Genomic DNA, 18178 nt, shown 5'->3' with positions numbered 1-18178 from the left:
TTCTTTACCATTGTATCTCCCTGGCCCTGCCTGGTCACCAGGTGACCAGGTGGCTGTGCAATCCTATGAACACATTGAGGATATTAAAGCCTGACAGTCTAGCCTTGAGTTCTAGGGCAAATTTAACAAATGTTACCGTGTCTCAGTAACACTCAGGTACTTTTTAATACAAATGCTAATTATGAGGCTCATGCACTTGAGATTCTGATTGAGAAGGTCTGTAGTAGGGCCCAGGTTTCTGCATAATTAACACACAGTCACACTATTCTGGTCTGGGTGATCTTAGGATACAATTTGGGAAATGAAGGGTAAATGCAGAAAACATCCTCTGTGCTCCACCTAATCTCTCCTCCCCGCTCCCCCATACCTCCTGGCAACCACTGATCTTTTAATTGTCTATTTTTTCACCAACACCACATTGTCTTGATTATTTTAACTTTGTAGCAAGTCTTGAAGACAGATTGTGCTAGTCCTCCTACTATGTTCTTCTCCATCAATATTGTGTTGGTCATTCTGGGTCTCTTGCTTCTCCATATAAACTTTAGAATCAGTTTTCCCATCCATAAAATGACTTTCTGGGATTTTGATTGGGATTTCATTGAATCTATAGATCAAGTTAGAAAGTAATGGCATCTTGATGATACTGAGTCTTCCTATCCATGAACATGAAATATCTCTCCATTTATTTAGTCCTTTGATTTCATTCATCAGTTTTTTAGTTTGAGTTACAGAATTTTCCTGCCACTGTATTTCCTACAGGTAAGTCAGGAAGTGGACCTGAAGAATATTTTAGTTCTTTTCTGGAATCTCAGATACCAATTCAATACTCCTCTCGTTACCTTGATGTGTTATTTCTTTCAATCAACTTCCTCTTGGGCAGTGCTATTATATTTTTCTTATATTCTCCCTGCTGCCTCCCACAATTTCTGACATCACACTAAGGGTTTGGCTTCATGAACAAGGTAAAAAAAAAAATCCTGTATTGAATTGTATCCAAGGTAAAAACTTACAGTACCAAAATTTAACAGAAATATTAACACATTTTGATCCAAGATTTCAGAAACCACTTCTACAGTGGTAGGAAGACTGGCTGTATGATTTCTCTTGTTTCAGAGTCTTTTTATCAATATTTGCAACAACTGCAAATGGTGAAACAAAGGCAAAACAAAGAGATTCCCCAGGAATTACGAACTGCATGTGCTCCAAAAGCGCATTTCCGCTGAACTCAGACTTACACATCTTTGTTCAGGTTCATTAAAACCCATATTTTTTGCCATCTGAAATTGAAAATTGTCCACACAGCTAAGAACTAGGTCAATAGGTTTTCCCTCTTCTAACTCAGCATTACTCATTCTACCCATGAAAAGTTGAGTTTTTAATGTGATGATATTGCTGTTGTAAATCTCAAACAGAAAATCAGGATTAATGTTTCTCAATGTATGTTCTGCTGCTTTTCACTATATGGTTTAAAGATACTTACTTAATAATCTTCTTCCTTGTCCTTGGACTCCAGTTCTGACATCTGATTCCTAAAGTTTCACCTTCTCTATCTTAAGCAATTTTAATACCCTGATGAGTATCTTTACTTCCACTAGAACTAGTGTTGTGTCTTTTTTGCCCCAATAGTGCTCTTTTTTCTTCCTTCATCGCGAAATGTATTTTAATTTAGGTTACCCAGAAGCAAAGCCTGAGAGAAGGATTGGTGTGAAAGAGAATAATTTGAAAGTGTTTTCAGGAAAAACTGGTAGGAGAATGGGGAAGTGGGACCGGGAAAGCAGAGTCCAAGCAAGGGCATCTCACTAAGCTGTGTTTATGAATGTTACCTTTAGCTCAATAATACAGGAGAAATTTGGAGACAATGTATGCTATAGCTCAGACTTCTCCTTACTGTCCAAGAAATCTGAACTATTTATACACCTTTATCTTTCAGTCATTGGTTAAATGCCATCTCTGGGTAGACATTAATTCCAGGGCATTTCCTGCTCTTCCTGCATGCAGGCACAAGGGGTATGTGAAGCTGAAATTCAGCCTACCAACAAAAAGCAGCAATTATTGGCTTTTGGGAATGAAAGCACACTGGGATTCAGGCAAATACTTCTTTCAGCTGCCTTGGTTAGGAACTGGATCTCCTAGGATCTCACGTTATAGCGTTCAACCTATCTGTTTGAACCCTCATATGATAACATGGTCTATCTCTCTAGCAAAAGCTGCTCACATAGACCACCACATGTGATAAGCTGCTATACCTTCTAGAAGTAATACTCAGTCTTTAGATTTGAACTATCTAATGTAGTGTGCATGAAAAATCCACTGATGGCAGATCTAATTTATGCCCCATACTAAACTGCAACAATTACCTTTTCAAAATCCAATCATACAGCCAGATATTACACTCTGTGCCCAGAACAGTATGTAACATCAATATAATAATAATAATAATCACTTACTAATTTAATGATACCATAGTACTCAATGTTTATGGAGAGCAGTAAATACTTGGCTTTTCTAAGGGGAAAAGACTCTAAAATCTAATATTATTCTGATTTTCACTTTAGACTTGTGTTTACTGAAAACCAACTTTAATCCTTAATTTTAGGAGAAATTTAAATTATATTTATTTAAGTATATTTATATATAAACATATATAACCCTAAATATATTCTTATATTAATACATATATACATATATTAACACATGCATACATATTCTTATGTCAATACATACATACTTATATATTAATATGTACATATACTAATTTAAATAGTTTTATGTATATATACATATATATCACCCTGCATGTGTTCTTCAAGTTAAGCAATTAATCAACACCAGCCTGAAAAATTGGTAATATTGTTACCACACAAAGTGCACGATCTGCTCACCGTGAGACAAGAGCCAATCGTCAAGAGGCAAGATGGTGGCACAGAAAGGGCATTTTATTATAGCTTGCTAGCAAGAGGGAAGATGGCTGACTAATGTCTGAAAGAACCATCTTAGGGGGGCACAGAATCTTGAAACAGTTATATAGGCCAGTGGGTTACAGGGGAGAGGATTAGGAATGTTGACCCTGTGGTATTATAGACTGGGAATTGCCACACCAGATCTTTCAGTATTCATTGATGATGGCTATCAGCATAGACTCTCTGTTTAGGGGGTCATCATATTCCTAAGGAACTCAAAAGAATGAAGTTATTGTCTTATCACAGCTGGAAGGTATATACACTAGAGGTGGGGGGGGGGGTCATAAAATCTACAGAATAGGTGGACCTCCTGGAGGGTGAAAATCCAGCTGGGTTAGTTAATCAGAGGTCATTCAAAGTTACAACATGATCTCTTTCTACAATATGGCTCCCCTTATGTCAATCTTGTGTTGAGCCAGTTTCAACATTGTGGATCTATCTTGATACTGACTACAACAAGACATATGTAAATATATTAATGTGAAATATGTACTTTTATTGTAAAGCAACTGTGTGATGTCAAAAAACCTTTCTTGCATTCAACACTATACTGATTAATTAGAGACAAAAATAAACTAAATTTTTTAAATAGATAATTTCTTCTGCTTCTTTCTTTGAACGTGTGTAATTATTTTGTGAATAAGTATGTGAGGTACATAGTTTTTTAGAAAATCTGCTACAAGAGGCAGTTTGTTTTCCTTGAGAAACTAGATTTCTTATATAAACAATACTAAATAAAATTTTGTATAAAGGGTGTGATATTGTCATTTATTATAAGAATTTGGTCTTCCTTTGTTCCTGGCACACAGTTCTTAAAACTCTTGCAATTTCCTAAGTGATGAGAGGGATAAAGGCGTCTTTTGTTTTGTTAACGAGGTAAATTTGGAAAGCACAGAAGAATGGGGACTGGTTGCCAGAGGAGCCAACCACATGATTAGAGGGTTGGAATTTCAGTCCCACCCTGCTGACCTCCAGGGAGGGGATGGGGGTGGAGTTTGGATCAATTGTCAGCTGGCTAGGCTCTGAGAGCTTCAGCGGTTGGTGAATACACGGAGATTTGGGGAGAGTGGCACACTGGAGGGAACATGAAAGCTCCACGTACTTCTCCAGAACTTGCCCTATGCACGTCTTCCATCTGTCTGTTCCTGAGTTATATCCTCTTATAATAAACTAGTAATCTACTAAGTAAAGGTTTCTCTGAGTTCTGTGAGCTGCTCTGACAAATAAATCAAACTCAAAGAGAGAGTCATGTGAGCCGCTGATTTATAGCTGGTTGGTCAGAAGTTCAAGTAACACCCCGGACTTGCCACTGGCCTCTGAAGTGGGGGTGGGGGTCGGGGAGCAGTCTTGTAGAACGGAATCCTTAACCTGTGGAATCTGACGCTATCTCCTGCCAGGGAAAGAGTGTCAGAATTGAGTTGAATTCTAGGACACCCAGCAGGTGTCAGGGCACTGCTTGTTTTATGTGGGGCCCCCCACACACTGAAATTGGGTCCAGGAACCCAAACTAAAGGGTAAAATATAACTTATACATTTGTAAGACAATTTTAAAGATAAGACTTAAGAGCAAGCAGAAATGGAATGCAATTAAGGAACTGTATTATATACTGCTTGCTTTCTACCCGTCCAGAGAAAGAAAAGAACAAAATTTGCTGTTAACTCTTCAGAACTAATCATTGTTTTACATTCTAGTATACAAATAGGACGTCCTAGATCATTTCCTCAAATTTTGTAAAACAAAATATTGTAAAACTCTTCAAAAATGAATGAGGTTTTTATTTCTCATGAGTAAATAGCTTGACTACTCTATACAGAATTTCTAGGTGCCAGTTGATATGTGTCACCCTATAGTTATTCTTCAATTTAATCAATAACTATCTGAAAATGAGGTAACATTGTGGATTTATTTTAGTACTAATTGCAATGATTAAGCTCAAAGTATTCTACCAACTACTCATGTCCCCCAAGGCAAACCAAGGATCCACTCATAGTCTAATCATTTGTAATACAAAGATGGGGTTAGGTAGTTCATTATTTAGATGGCCATACGTCTCGTTTTGTTCTGGATAGTTCTGGTTTTACTTGTTAATATTGCCCTTCTTTCATTCTCAGCTGTGGCCCTTTTTGGATGATAAATGTGGGGGTCTGGAATTGGCCATTCCAAGATACATCTCTTTGGCATGAGGATTATTTTGGGCTGGTTACTTTTAAAAACTGTAGACAGGAAAGAAACTCTGAAAAGTAGAATTCACTTATCCCTTGTTAAGAGACATTTACATTTGTAAAGAAAATCTCCGTCTGTAAAGGTGTCTGCCTTTCTGTACCAGGAAGCAGGGATGAACTTATCTCTAGAAACTGTTATCAATGCAGAAAGCAAGGCCGTAAGTCTGCATAATAACCTTACCCTTGTTTACTGTGCTTTTCTGATAATCTCCCATAACTGACTCCTCCTACCCCCAACATCATCCTTTGTCTTTAGCTGAGGGTGGTATTTAAGATGAGAACCTCTGTCATTTTGGCGAGTTGCTCAGTTTGTCTGAGCCTCTCCCATAGATACATGTTATAAAGCTTTGTTTAATTTCCTCCTGTTATTCATCTCATGTGAATTCAATTCATTGTCCAGCCAGAAGGACCCAGAGCGGGTAGAGGAAATGTCTTCCTCGCCTACATAAATCATATGGAAATTGTGGATTTCCCAAAAGTTGGCATGTGCATTTCAGGAAATAATTTCAATTTTTAGTATAGAGGATGTCATAGCTAAAAGAAATTGGAAAGAAATGAATAGATGGGCTGAAGGAAAGATTCTTCTAGAGAAAAACATGCTGAGGATATAGAAAAAAACTGATGGGCCAAAATCAACCAAGAGCTAAGAAAAAATAGAATTCAGGAAAAAAATTGGAGGCGATACAATTTTTGAGAAGGGAGGAAAGAAGTAAAAACAATTATTAAATAGATAATCATGGGGTTACAATTCATTAAGTTGAGGGTTTTCCTACGTAATGATTTCATTGTTCTACATGTCATAGGAAATAGTATCAGTTGTTGAAAGTAATTGATCTAAAGTTACGGTAGAATACTTAAAAGCAAGTAAGTTTTTGTATAGCAAATTTGGGTAACAGAAAATAGAATTGACCCAAGACAAATAAAAATACAGATATTGAGGATCCACTTGAAATTGAAACCCACATATATCTGTAGTTGTGACAATATACACAGTTTTGTGGTTTCTTATACTCACACTTGCCAACTGTGTAGGTATGGGGAAGCTGAAAGTTTAGATTGATCCAAGATTAGAGCTATGAAAGGACAGAGGATGGAAGAACTTGAGAAAGCTCACAAGAGAGTAATTAAGAAAATAAACCAGCAATTCATGCTTAGACAAGGAAGAATGTGAAACCAGGATGATACTTCTAAACCAGAAGAAAATAGAAGCATAATGGGCCAGCCTGGTGGTGCAGTGGTTAAGTTTTCATATTCCACTTCAGGGGCCCAGGCTTCACCAGTTTGGATCCCGGGTGTGGACCTATGCACCTCTTGTCAGACCATGCTGTGGCAGCCGCCCCTCAAAAGTAGAGGAAGATGCACAAGGATGTTAGCTCAGGGCCAGTCTTCCTCAGCAAAAAGAGGAGGATTGGTGGCAGATGTTTGCTCAGGGCTAATGTTCCTCAAAAAAAGAAAAGAAAATAGAAGCACAATAAGAGGTGGTTAGGATGAGATCAGAGAGTGGTTAAAGTTGAAACAAGGGAGACAGTAGTGGACGATAGAAAATTGTCATCACAAAAGAGGAATTAAGGTTGTGACATCAAACAATCCCTAATCAAAACAATGCCCAGTTGTGGTCATGGCACTTTTTCTAATAATTGGAAGTAGAAATGTGTAGCCTTTAATAATCCTAACAATTCTGATATTGTTTCCAATTGTATTCTCTGCAGGGGATAAAGAGGTGTTTAAGCTAAGAATTTTTGTGAGAAATGGTGTTTGTAGACCTGAGAAAACTTGTACAGTTGCCAGGCTGACATTTTCCTGGAGAATTCTTTTCCCTAGACTATGAAAGAGAACACCTGTGTTTGTACTCTTCCCTATGACTTGAAGGTTGTCCCAGATATCACTCCAAGCCAAGAGTACCTGCTCTTTCTATTGTGTCTTCTCCTGTGGTTGGAGTAATGATTCCTAATGTGTTAATTTTTTTCTGATAAGGGGCCACACATCTAAACTGAGGGCATAAAACCCCCTCAGGGTGAGGCCAAGACAACCTGACCCTCATCATCACATTTAGTCATTGCCCATGTCTCTCTCTGTCATTACTTTTATATCCATACATTAATAGCTATCTAAGCTCCTATTCCATTCTAAAGATGCCCCAATTTCTCCCTCTTCCTCTAATTGCATTATTCTTTGACTTATTTGTGTTATTTCCACCACTCACTTTGCTCCTTAACTCTGTATTTCTGTAGAGCTATTAAACTTTTTCATTTATGTGTTTCTTTTTCTCAGTGTGCGTTATTATTCCTGGAGACAAAGGACTACAGAAATAAATAGGAGGTTACTAATAAATGCTTTTAGAATTGAATTAACTTACCAAGAGGAGTCGTCAGGAAGTTGAGGGATGGGAGATGCACAGGGAAGTAAGGCTGCACCTTTAGAAACTACCTTGGTCACCACTCTTCCATCATCTCCTATGTTCGTCCAGTAGTCTTGTAGATTATTTACATGCATTGATGGCCTGCAAAGACAATAGGGAGGAATTCATTACGTTTTCAAGGCAGCACACAGTACTAAAAGTGGTTACAGGTCACCAATTTTTCCATTATTCTTGGGAGCTCCTAATTGCACACACTATTAGTATTGTTTCTTTTCAGGCAATAGAAAAATGAGTCTTCATAAATGCTAAGCATATCAGTCCATAAATGTGCAAATTGTATATGTTGCTTAATGTAGTGTTGCTGATGCAGCCCAACTGGGTTTATGTCATACATAGTCCTTACTCACTGACGAGGCTGGGAGGAATCTGTGAGTCTGTGTTTCTGAGTCCTGCTCCTGCCCTTACTGAGTGAATAGGGTCACACCCTCTATAAGATTACTTTCTTTAGAATGAAAGCCTAGTTATTCAACATATAATGGGTGAAAGGAGACATCCTTATATATTTTGACAAAAATTTTTACAGAATTTAAAATTTCTGTAGGTTTTTATTGGAAAGCTAAAAGTAATTTGGATAAAGAATTAAAAATTGTTAATATACATTCCTGAGCAGCTAGTTTATAATTGGGGATATTCCTGTTCAACTGAGTCTCTTATTGATGACTTATAGATGACAGCTTAACCGTAAAAAGCCACCCAGAATGCTGTTAACATTAAACAGCCACGATAACACTGGTCCAAGAAAGATGTTTTTATTCCCATCATAATTATCACTAATCTCACTAAATATATAACCATATGCATTTCTAATAACATTGTTATTTTCCTAAGATATTAAAGGCTAGAGAATATAAAGTCATAGTAAATATTTTTATACATAATTCCTAAAATTTAAGTTCTTTGTTATGAAACCTGTGCCTAAAATAGTTTTATCCATGCATCTGATACTGAATAAATATGTGCTGCCTTCCTCACTGACCACAAGCACTTGGGATAAATCTGAAATATGTCTTAAAGCAGCTGGTCATAAAATGAAGATGCATTATTGGAATATCTGAAGGTTAAACTCATTTTCCAATAAAATGGAAAGGGTTTGTGGGGGACTGGGATTGGCCACCCCAAGATACATCTCTTTGGCATCAGGATTATTTTGGGCTGGTTACTTTTAAAAACTGCAGACAGGGGCCAGCCCGGCAGTGCACCAGTTAAGTTCACACATTCTGCTTCTTGGCGGCCTGGGGTTTGCTGGTAGGGATCCCAAGTGAAGACATGGCACCACTTGGCAAAAAGCCATGCTGTGGTAGGCATCCCACGTATAAAGTAGAGGAAGATGGGCATGGATGTTAGCACAGCGCCAGTCTTCCTCAGCAAAAAGAGGAGGATTGGCAGTAGTTAGCTCAGGGCGAATCTTCCTCAAAAAAAAAAAAAAAACTGCAGACATGAGAGAGACTCTGGAAAGTAGAAGTTACCCTCTGTAAGAGACATTTACATTTGTAAAAGTAATCCCAATCTGTAAAGGTATCTCCCTCTCTGTAACAGGAAGAAGGGGGGATGACCTTATCTCTAGAAACTCTTGTCAATGTGAAGCCAAGGACCTAAATCTGCATAATAACCTTACTCTGGTTTACTGTGCTTTTCTGGTAATCGCCCATAACTGGCTCCCCATTCCCAAAATCCTCCTTTGTCTTTAGCTGAAGATGGTATTTAAGGTAAGAGCTTCCACCATTTTAGTGAGTTACTCAGTTTTTCTGGGTCTCTCCCATGTATATATGTTATAAAGCTTTGCTTAATTTTTTACTATTCTGTCTCATGTGAATTTAATTTGTTGTCCAGCCAGAAGGACCCAGAACGGGTAGAGGAAATGTCTTCCTCTCCTACAAGTTCATATAAAAAGTAAGATAAGTTATGATTTGAAGTCATTTCTTTGCTTTCCAAGAACTACAGAATTTTAATGAAAAAAACTGGAGCGGCATTTCAGGTAGAAAAATGAGTGCCTCTGTGGCTTTTAAAAAAAGAATTTCTCCTTTAGAACACACTTCCTTATGTTTGGAAGAGAAGAAATTTGTCTACTTTTAGTTATAAAAGATCCCCTCTGCCATTCCTTTAAAAGGCATTGAGTGTCCCCAGCTTTCAACCTCATCCCACATGAATTGCTAGAAAGTATTATTGTGATGGAAATAATTGTTTTGTTCTCAGCAACACATTCATTGAATGCATGCTTTGTTTATAAATGAGGGGTCATAGCTTCTTAGGGGTATAAATTTACTTTATGAGTAGAGAAAATAGGTAATATAGTACGACATTCACTTTAGCTAGTGAAATGATTTGAATGATAAAGCTAGATGCAATTTTGTTGAAACGATTTTAATTTACAGCAAGCTTAGCCCTAAATCATAAATTGATAATAAACATGACGTGGCATTGCAAACATTTATGGATATTTCAGCATTTTTGTCTATTTTAAGGAAATATAAGTACGTAATGGAATTATTTCTACTCTGCATTGATTGCTATGGATAAAATTCAGGAGTTAGATGTTCAACAGTAAGGGGAATTTTTGAACAAAACTAAGTATCTAAGTGTAGGTTATTCCTTGGAATGTATCAATTATCATTTCAACCAAATCTTTGAGTTGATCAACTTGTTTTCACCCAAATCGCTCCAACACAACAATATCCAGAGCACTATGACTAAAGCCTTACAAATATTAATAAAGCTGCCACCTCACCCAATGCTAAGTTTGCTGGTAGAAACAGTGAGCTTCACCACCACTAAGTATCTTACGTCACGAGATGAGAACAAATGAGAAACCTGTAATTCACCTCTGAAAACGTAAAAGGAAGACTACCTGATGAGGGTGTTTGAAATAGTGCAAATACAAGCAGAAACCAGGAGGCTTGTGTGCTGGAGCATGTTTTACCACTACTACTAATGTGCCCTTGGAAGAATCACTTTTCCTCTTTGGATCTTAGTTTTCTCATCTTTTATATATGTGGGTTATTAGATGATCTCTGATCTTTCTTTTGACTTTTATATTGTATAATTAAAGAGATCAAAACATGGAATTCACTGACTACAACATTACATATTATATACAGATACTTAATTTCCTAGCTCTAGCTAGAGTCAATAATACATCATTCAGGGGGCCAGCCCCATGGCTGAGTGGTTAAGTTTGTGTGCTCTGCTTCGGCGGCCCAGGATTTCACTGGTTCAGATCCTGGGTGCAGACATGGCACCACTCATCAAGCCATGCTGAGGTGGAGTCCCACATAGCAGAACTAGAAGGACCTATAAATAAACTATACAACTATGTACTGAGGGGCTTTGGGGAGAAGAAGAAGAAAAAAAAGCCTGGCAACAGATATTAGCTCAGGTGCCAATCTTGGAAAGAACAAAATAATACATCATTCAAAATATTGGCCCTGATGCTACACTTTAAGCCAAAGAAAGAATACAGAAATTATACTACCTTGATTTCACTTTTAAGTGCTTTAAGCATGTATGACAATTTATAGCTTCTTGACGAATCTCTCTTCCTCACCATCTAAACTTTCAGTTGTAGACATGACAAATGTTCAAAGAGGGGTTGAATTCATTTTTTATTCAAATATTTTCAAGCAGATTTTACTGGAAAATTTTAACGTTTAATAATGTGCCACTCTTTTATTCACAGGTCACCTACCAGCACAGATCTCAGGAGCAGTCTGGCTGTTGAGTGCAGCTGTGGGGATTCAATAAGGCACAGGAGCCAGAAGGGGCAACTGAGATATTTTAGGTTGGTAAGCAAGAAGGAACTAATGGGAAAAGAAGTTTTAGCTTTTATTCTCCTAGAAAGTCCTTAGCAATTCATTTTTGAGTCTCACTCCAGTTTAGTAGACAGCCATGATAAATAAAAATATTTCATTTATAATCTAATTGTCTTGATTCTTGTCCATAACATCTATAACTATTTTAAGGAAAAATAGTTTAGATAATACTATAGTATATTATTTCATAGAGAATTGACCATATGAAAACTTTATATGTAATTGAAGACATCCTGACATGTATTTAGAGGCAATGACCTATTAAGCAGCATATTTTAGGTCCTCATATTTAACTGTTTTTCCCATCTAAAGATGTTTATCTTCTCCAGGTCAGTCACAGGAATGTGGCTGAACCATATAAACCTATCTTAATAATAACAAATATCTAAGAGCCTAATAAGTGTCAGACCCTGAAATAAGTCCATAACTAGAATAGCCAGAATGAAATTCACATATAGAAATGAAGGTTATTCTCTGACATTAGTGATCTATTGAGTACATTTTTGTTTTCTGAGATAAATATCTCTCTGTTTGCCAAATGCCATCCAACTAGAATTTTTCCCCAAAGACTCACTTTCAATACACACAAAATTATAGTGTTTTTTACCACTTAATTGATCCAAGGAGATTTTCTGATCTATAGTCATTTCTCTAGGAATTTAGAATTGCGACTGAGGAATTTCATTTTCAATATATGCTTGCCTTTTGAAAAGAGAAGATGTAAAAGACTGGACTGTCGTCAGGCAGATTTAGACACAGAAAAGCCAGTGCACAGAGTTAGAAAAGAATGAAGCAGATGCTGAGAGAGGAGCAGAAATGAAAGATGGTAAGACTTATTTCTCCTCTGGTTCCATGTCCTCTCCCTGCATTCCCATAATATGCTTGATTATCTTTTGCTTAAGCTAGTTTCAACTGGTTTCTCTGACTTGTAAACAATCTTCCTTAATGAATGAAGCTTCTGACTAAAATTAGTTATGGTGATTTGGGACTTTATTCCATTTGGAATAGAGTTACTTAGAGGACCCAAGCACTGGAGGAAACTGTATTCTAATCTACTTTACCTCATTAACATAGGTGAATCAACTAAGGCAGTCTAATTGGCGAATCCTATGGAGAACAAGAGAAATAATCACTCCACGTATGGTCGCCAAAGCAGAACACTCTCTTGGCCCAGGATCCTCCCTCAATGGATACATAGAGACGCCTCCTTTTGGACCTAGGTTTGGGTGGCTAGTCTCTACAATTTTAACTTCTTTTTTCACCAGGGAAGCAAAAGGAGTTGAATTATTCTCAAACCATCATTCAAACAAGAAAGGCGCACACTATGACTTCCTGAGCCAGAGACTAAAAGACCATCTTATTGTGATTTCTCCTCAATCCTTTTTCCCTGAAAATTCTCAATAGTCCATGCCACAAAAGTTATTATAACAGAAGCAATTCTAAAGCTAACTTACTAAGTAGGGACATAATTCTTTTATCTATGTTGCTTTAATTTGTTCAATGAGACAATAATTGCATGTACGAAACACTACTAGATATCACTGTCAGTGGTTAGAGCGGTGTGACACTGGTATTTTGCTTGTTTGTTTTCAAAGCACTTCTAGTTCATAAATAAGCATTACTTACTTTATTTCCTTGTCTCTGAAAGCAAAGTTTTAAGAAATTCTTGATTGGCTAACCACTAACAGAAAAGAAATACAATTTATGGCTTCTGAACTTGTACAGAGAAACGAAATAGTTAAGAGAAATCTGTTAATCCAACCTGAAGCTGGAAGACAAAATAAGCAAAGGAAAAGAAAACTCACAATAAGATATACTACCAATAATTATATGTATGCATATGTGTGTTTATAAAATCACTAATTACAATGTAAACAGAATAAATTGATTTAGTAATAAAAATTAACACTCACTAGGCACTTCCACAAACTAGTCACTGTTCTAAAGGCTTTACATATATTAAATGTTTTACTTCTTCAAGTAAACCCATCATACGAGTACTATAATTATTCTTCTTTCACAAAAGAGGAAACTATGATCACCATTCTATTCTGTCTCCTTATTAAAAATTTAAACAATTACAGGCTAGATAAAAGCAACATCCATTGACAGTCACTTAGGTTGTTTCCATATCTCAGCTATGATTAATGCTTTAATAAACATGAGACTGTGGTATATTTATATAATGGAATACTATTCAGCCATGAGAAGAAAGGAAATTCTGCCATCTGCAACAACATGGATGGACCTTTAGGACATTATGCTAAGTGAGATGTCAGACAGAGAAAGACAAATCCTGTATGATATGACTTCTATGTGGAATCTAAAAAAACCGAAATCATAAAAGCAGAGAGTAAAATGGTTGTTATGAGGGCCTGGGGGGAGTAAGGGAACGGTAAAGATGATGTCTAAGGGTACATACTTGCAACTAGTAGATATGTAAGTTCTAAAGACCTAATACACAGTACAGTGATAATAGACAACAAAACTGTATTGCAAACATTAGACTTGCTAAGAGACTAGATTTTAATTGTTTGCAACAACAGAAGAAATGATAATTATGTGATGCCGTAGAGGTTAATGTTACTGTGGTAATCTTATTGCAATATAAATGTGTCAAATCGGTATGTTGTACACCTTAAACTCACACAATGTTGTATGTCAAATATAACCCAATTAAAAAACAACAACAAGCTACAAAGTACTATTTAAAAGATACACATAAAAAATTACCTAGAATATATCAAAATAGGAGATGGAAGAAAATACGACTAGTAAATACTAACAGAAATCTGCTACAGCAGATTTAACAGGCTCTAGTCACTTTCAGTACCAAATTGATTAAAGCTCAAATTGAATCCCCTGCATGGCTTGCCTCTTCTCTTTGTTGTTAGTGTCAAGTTGATTCGGACTCCTGGAGACATTGTGTACAGCACAGCGGAACCCGGCCTGGTCTTTTCTCACCATCCTCTCACCTTCTGGTGCTGTACCAGACAATGCTCCCAGCTATTCGCAGGGTTTGCTTCACAGCTATTCACACGGTTTTTATGGTCAATTCTTTTTCGGAAGTGGGTAGCTAGGTCCCTTCTTCCTAGTCTGTCTTAGTTTGGAAACTGCTGAAACCTGTCACCGTGAGTGACTCTGTTGGTATTTGAAATACTGGTGGCATAGCTTTTAGCATCACAGCCACACATAGCCCCCACAGTATGACAACTGGGTGGGCCCCCGACCAGGAAATGAACCTGGCCATGGTGGCGCCGAATAATACCTATTAGATCACCAGGCCTACCAGCTGCCTGCTCGCTAACACTGTTCCATTCAACACTTTCCATTGTTTGCTCTAGTTTAGCCAAGTAGCCTTCTTTCCATTACTGGAATTTTCCTTTCAGGCTACCTTCCCCAGTCACTTCCTGGAACACTATCTGCCCAGTAAATGACACGATTTGATCTATCAAGCACTCTCAAGGATTCTATTCCAAAGTCATCTCCTTAGAGAGGCTTGCCATCACACACTCTCTCTTTACCCACCTTTATTTTTCCTTATATCAGATGTCATTATCCAATACTACAAGGTACTCAGTTTTAATTTTCATTGTCTGTTTACCCCAGTAAATTATAAATTAATGTAAGTTGATCCTCCTTTTTTAAAAAGAATATTTGCATAAATATAGAAACAAAGAGAAATGCTTATAACAACAAAAAGAATAATACACCAAGATGCTGTTAAAATTACTACTAGAAATATTTTTAAATAATGCTAATAAGTAAAAGGAGAAATTACAAACCCACAATCACAGTGGGAGATTTTCCTACGTCTGTCTCAGAGACTGATAAAGCAATTGAAAATAAGTAGAGTAGGGGCCAGCTGGGTGGTGTAGTTGTTAAATTCGCACTCTCTGCTTTAGTGGCCTAGCACTGCTCGTCAAGATGTGCTGTGGCAGTGTCCCACATAGAAGAACCAGAAGGACCTATAACTAGGATATCTAGCTATGTACTGGGGTTTTGAGGAGAAAAGGAAAAAGGGGGAAGATCGGCAACACATGTTAGCTCAAGGCCAATCTTCCTTGCCAAACAACAAAGAAAGAAAGAAAAAATGAGTAGAGTAATAGAAAAGTTGTACAAGAAATTAAATAAAATTGTTTATTAGATAAAGCCTTGCAATATTAGTGAGGCAATATGAGTTGAACAGAAAAGTTTAAAAAGTTGATTTTATATGTCTGTGTATGAATAAATCAATAGATAGAGAAACAGATTGATCCTATACCTGAAAAGCAGAGGATGCACACTCTCTTCATGCTTGTGTAATAGGTCATAAAGGATTTTCAAACAAAAAATCCAAAATGAGTCAATTTTATACAAATTTCACTCTCTGATTATAATTTAATAAAATTATCAACTAAAAATAGAACAATATACAAATCTTGTCTCAATACACTTAAAAGTTAAGAACACACATTTTATTTGCCTTCTAAGTCACAAATCTATACCTCACTATTTTGGAGTAGGTGTCTTGCACTGCTGTTTAATCATTTTTCTACTTGTATTTCTGCCACACGTGGGACGTAGCTTTCAGTACAGTGGAACTGTTACTTTTAACGAACATTAGTTGCTGTTCCATTTAAATGCTTTTCATAACAATTATGATATTTGTGTCCTGGAAACAGTCACAATTACAGATTAAAAGCCCAATATATGAATAAGTTACACAATAATAAGAGATCTGATTTATTTTGGAGGAAAACAAAGGGAATAAGGAGGATCAAATTGCAGCTTATCACTTTGAAGTAATACTTACAGTTCTTGTGAAATTTCTTAAGTATGTTTATTTTCACACCCCTCAGGAAACTGTGCAGAATAGAGAGAAGTGTATAAGGAATAAAAATGAAACCTGTATTTAATAGGAGCTTCTCTGCTGGTACTACCCTTTTAACACAAGAAGACAGATGAGGCACTGAGGTCTAACTTTATTATTTTCTAATCAATATTTTCAGTTAGTAAAATGGAATTGAGGAATAAAAGTAACTCTTAGGTTGCAGCTATTTCTCATCTTAGATCTTCTCTTGCCCTGTTAATTGGACATCAAAATAACCTACTAACTCTTTTTTTTCTTCTCTCTTTTAAGGGCTTAAAAAGTACCATGTATTATGATCTTTTGATTAATAATTAAAAAATCATCTAAGCAACATAATATTGAAATGAATATTATTCTGAAATCAGTTACTGATGTAGACGAATATTATAAAGCAAGTTGTTTTCTTTATGGGTGGGGAGGCTAGCAATCATTGTTTCAGCTTTCAGTAGAGAAAAAAGTGATAAGGGATGATTTGCGATTGTTTAACCAGTTACTAACCCTTCTGTAAAAGGGGTTCACCCTCTGTTTCTAAGTCAATGAAAGTTTAGGACTCCCATGGAAACACACACACAATTTGCAGGCTTTTTCAGAGTTTATGATGCAATCAACCTCATCTGTCCCTCCCAGATTAGAGCCCTTGTTATATGAGAGTCTCATGTCAATAAGATGTGCTTCTGTTGTCTTAATAATTGCCTCAAAATTAACAAACAGTGTTTTCTAGTTTTACCACTGATTCTTAATAGCTAAGCTTTCCTAAAGAGATCATTCAAAGATTGTCCAACGTAAAGAGAAAGCTACTTTGTAAACTTGGGTGGGAAATTCTCAAATTGTGTAGAGTAAATTGCATTTCACAATAAGAGGGCATATTGAAGGGCACTATAGAAATGATGATAATAAGAAAAAAATTAAGTGAATCGCTAAGCGTGAATTCAACAATTGAATCCAGTCACCCTACTGTACCCTTTCTCTGAGTGTAAAGCCTCATGTGTAAAATGAGCTTAGCAAGGTTAACTGGTAAGGTCAAAGATATCGAACAAGGATATCTCAATTTGGGGAAACAATCTCTGGTTCCTTGGTAGCTTTTTTTTCAGACATATGTGAAGAATTGGAGAATTTAACCAATTTATTACTGTGTGTGTGTAGTATTTTCTAGTGTATGGAAATATATTTTTATCCAGTTGCCTATTTTTAGGAATGCATCATATTGCCTATAAAATGATTATTTGGCACTCAAAGTAATTGTACAATATATTTACATACAATGAGTCACTATTTTAAGACATACATTTTCTGTTTTGAAATTAGTGCTGGTGGAAAATTATTGCCATGGTTGCAATTTTAAAGTTACTCTGCATTTGGTATATCCCCTATTATCTGAGTTCAATGTTTTAATTAATACAAGAAAATTGATTATTACTATAATAATTACTTCATGACCCTTAATTGAAATTTAATGATTTGCATATTTAGTCTTTGGATATTATTGAAAGTGATATTAGGACTTATTTTCTACAGAATTAACTAGCATCCAATGCTTCGGCCTCTGTTTTTGATGGTTGAAATGTCAATTTCTTTTGGACATCCTGATTGTTCTCAGAATGAGTGTTTTAATTTTTAGTTTTAGGGTTTTCTTTTTTAAATCTCATTAAAATTACTTTTGATTGATAAAAATCATGATTTTGAAAAAAATAAAAAGTAAAACCCGAAATCAGTAGTGAGCTTTCAATTGCTAAAGTAATTAAATGCAATAAAATGTTTATTATTCTACATAATATCTGGACAACACAAGGGGATTTAGTGAAATCTGACCTAAGAGTAACAAAGTATGACTGAACAAAACAGGTCATTATTCTGAAAGTGAAAATGTTTATTCCCTTGGTAAAAAAGATGACATTTATAATTTTTCAGTCTCAAAAGA

At 36.2% G+C, this 18178-nt stretch overlaps 1 pseudogene; it reads right to left on the bottom strand.

The window, feature by feature from the left end:
• Window positions 1-715: 715 nt before the first annotated feature.
• The window catches only part of LOC106827357 (ubiquitin-like modifier-activating enzyme 5), a 36089-nt pseudogene continuing 18626 nt past the window's right edge, over window positions 716-18178 (bottom strand).

The sequence above is a fragment of the Equus asinus genome, chromosome 16, assembly GCF_041296235.1.
Source record: "Equus asinus isolate D_3611 breed Donkey chromosome 16, EquAss-T2T_v2, whole genome shotgun sequence".
In the NCBI taxonomy this organism is placed as follows: domain Eukaryota; kingdom Metazoa; phylum Chordata; class Mammalia; order Perissodactyla; family Equidae; genus Equus; species Equus asinus.
The sequence above is the reverse complement of the archived record's forward strand: the minus strand, read 5'-3'. Positions and strand labels throughout refer to the sequence as shown.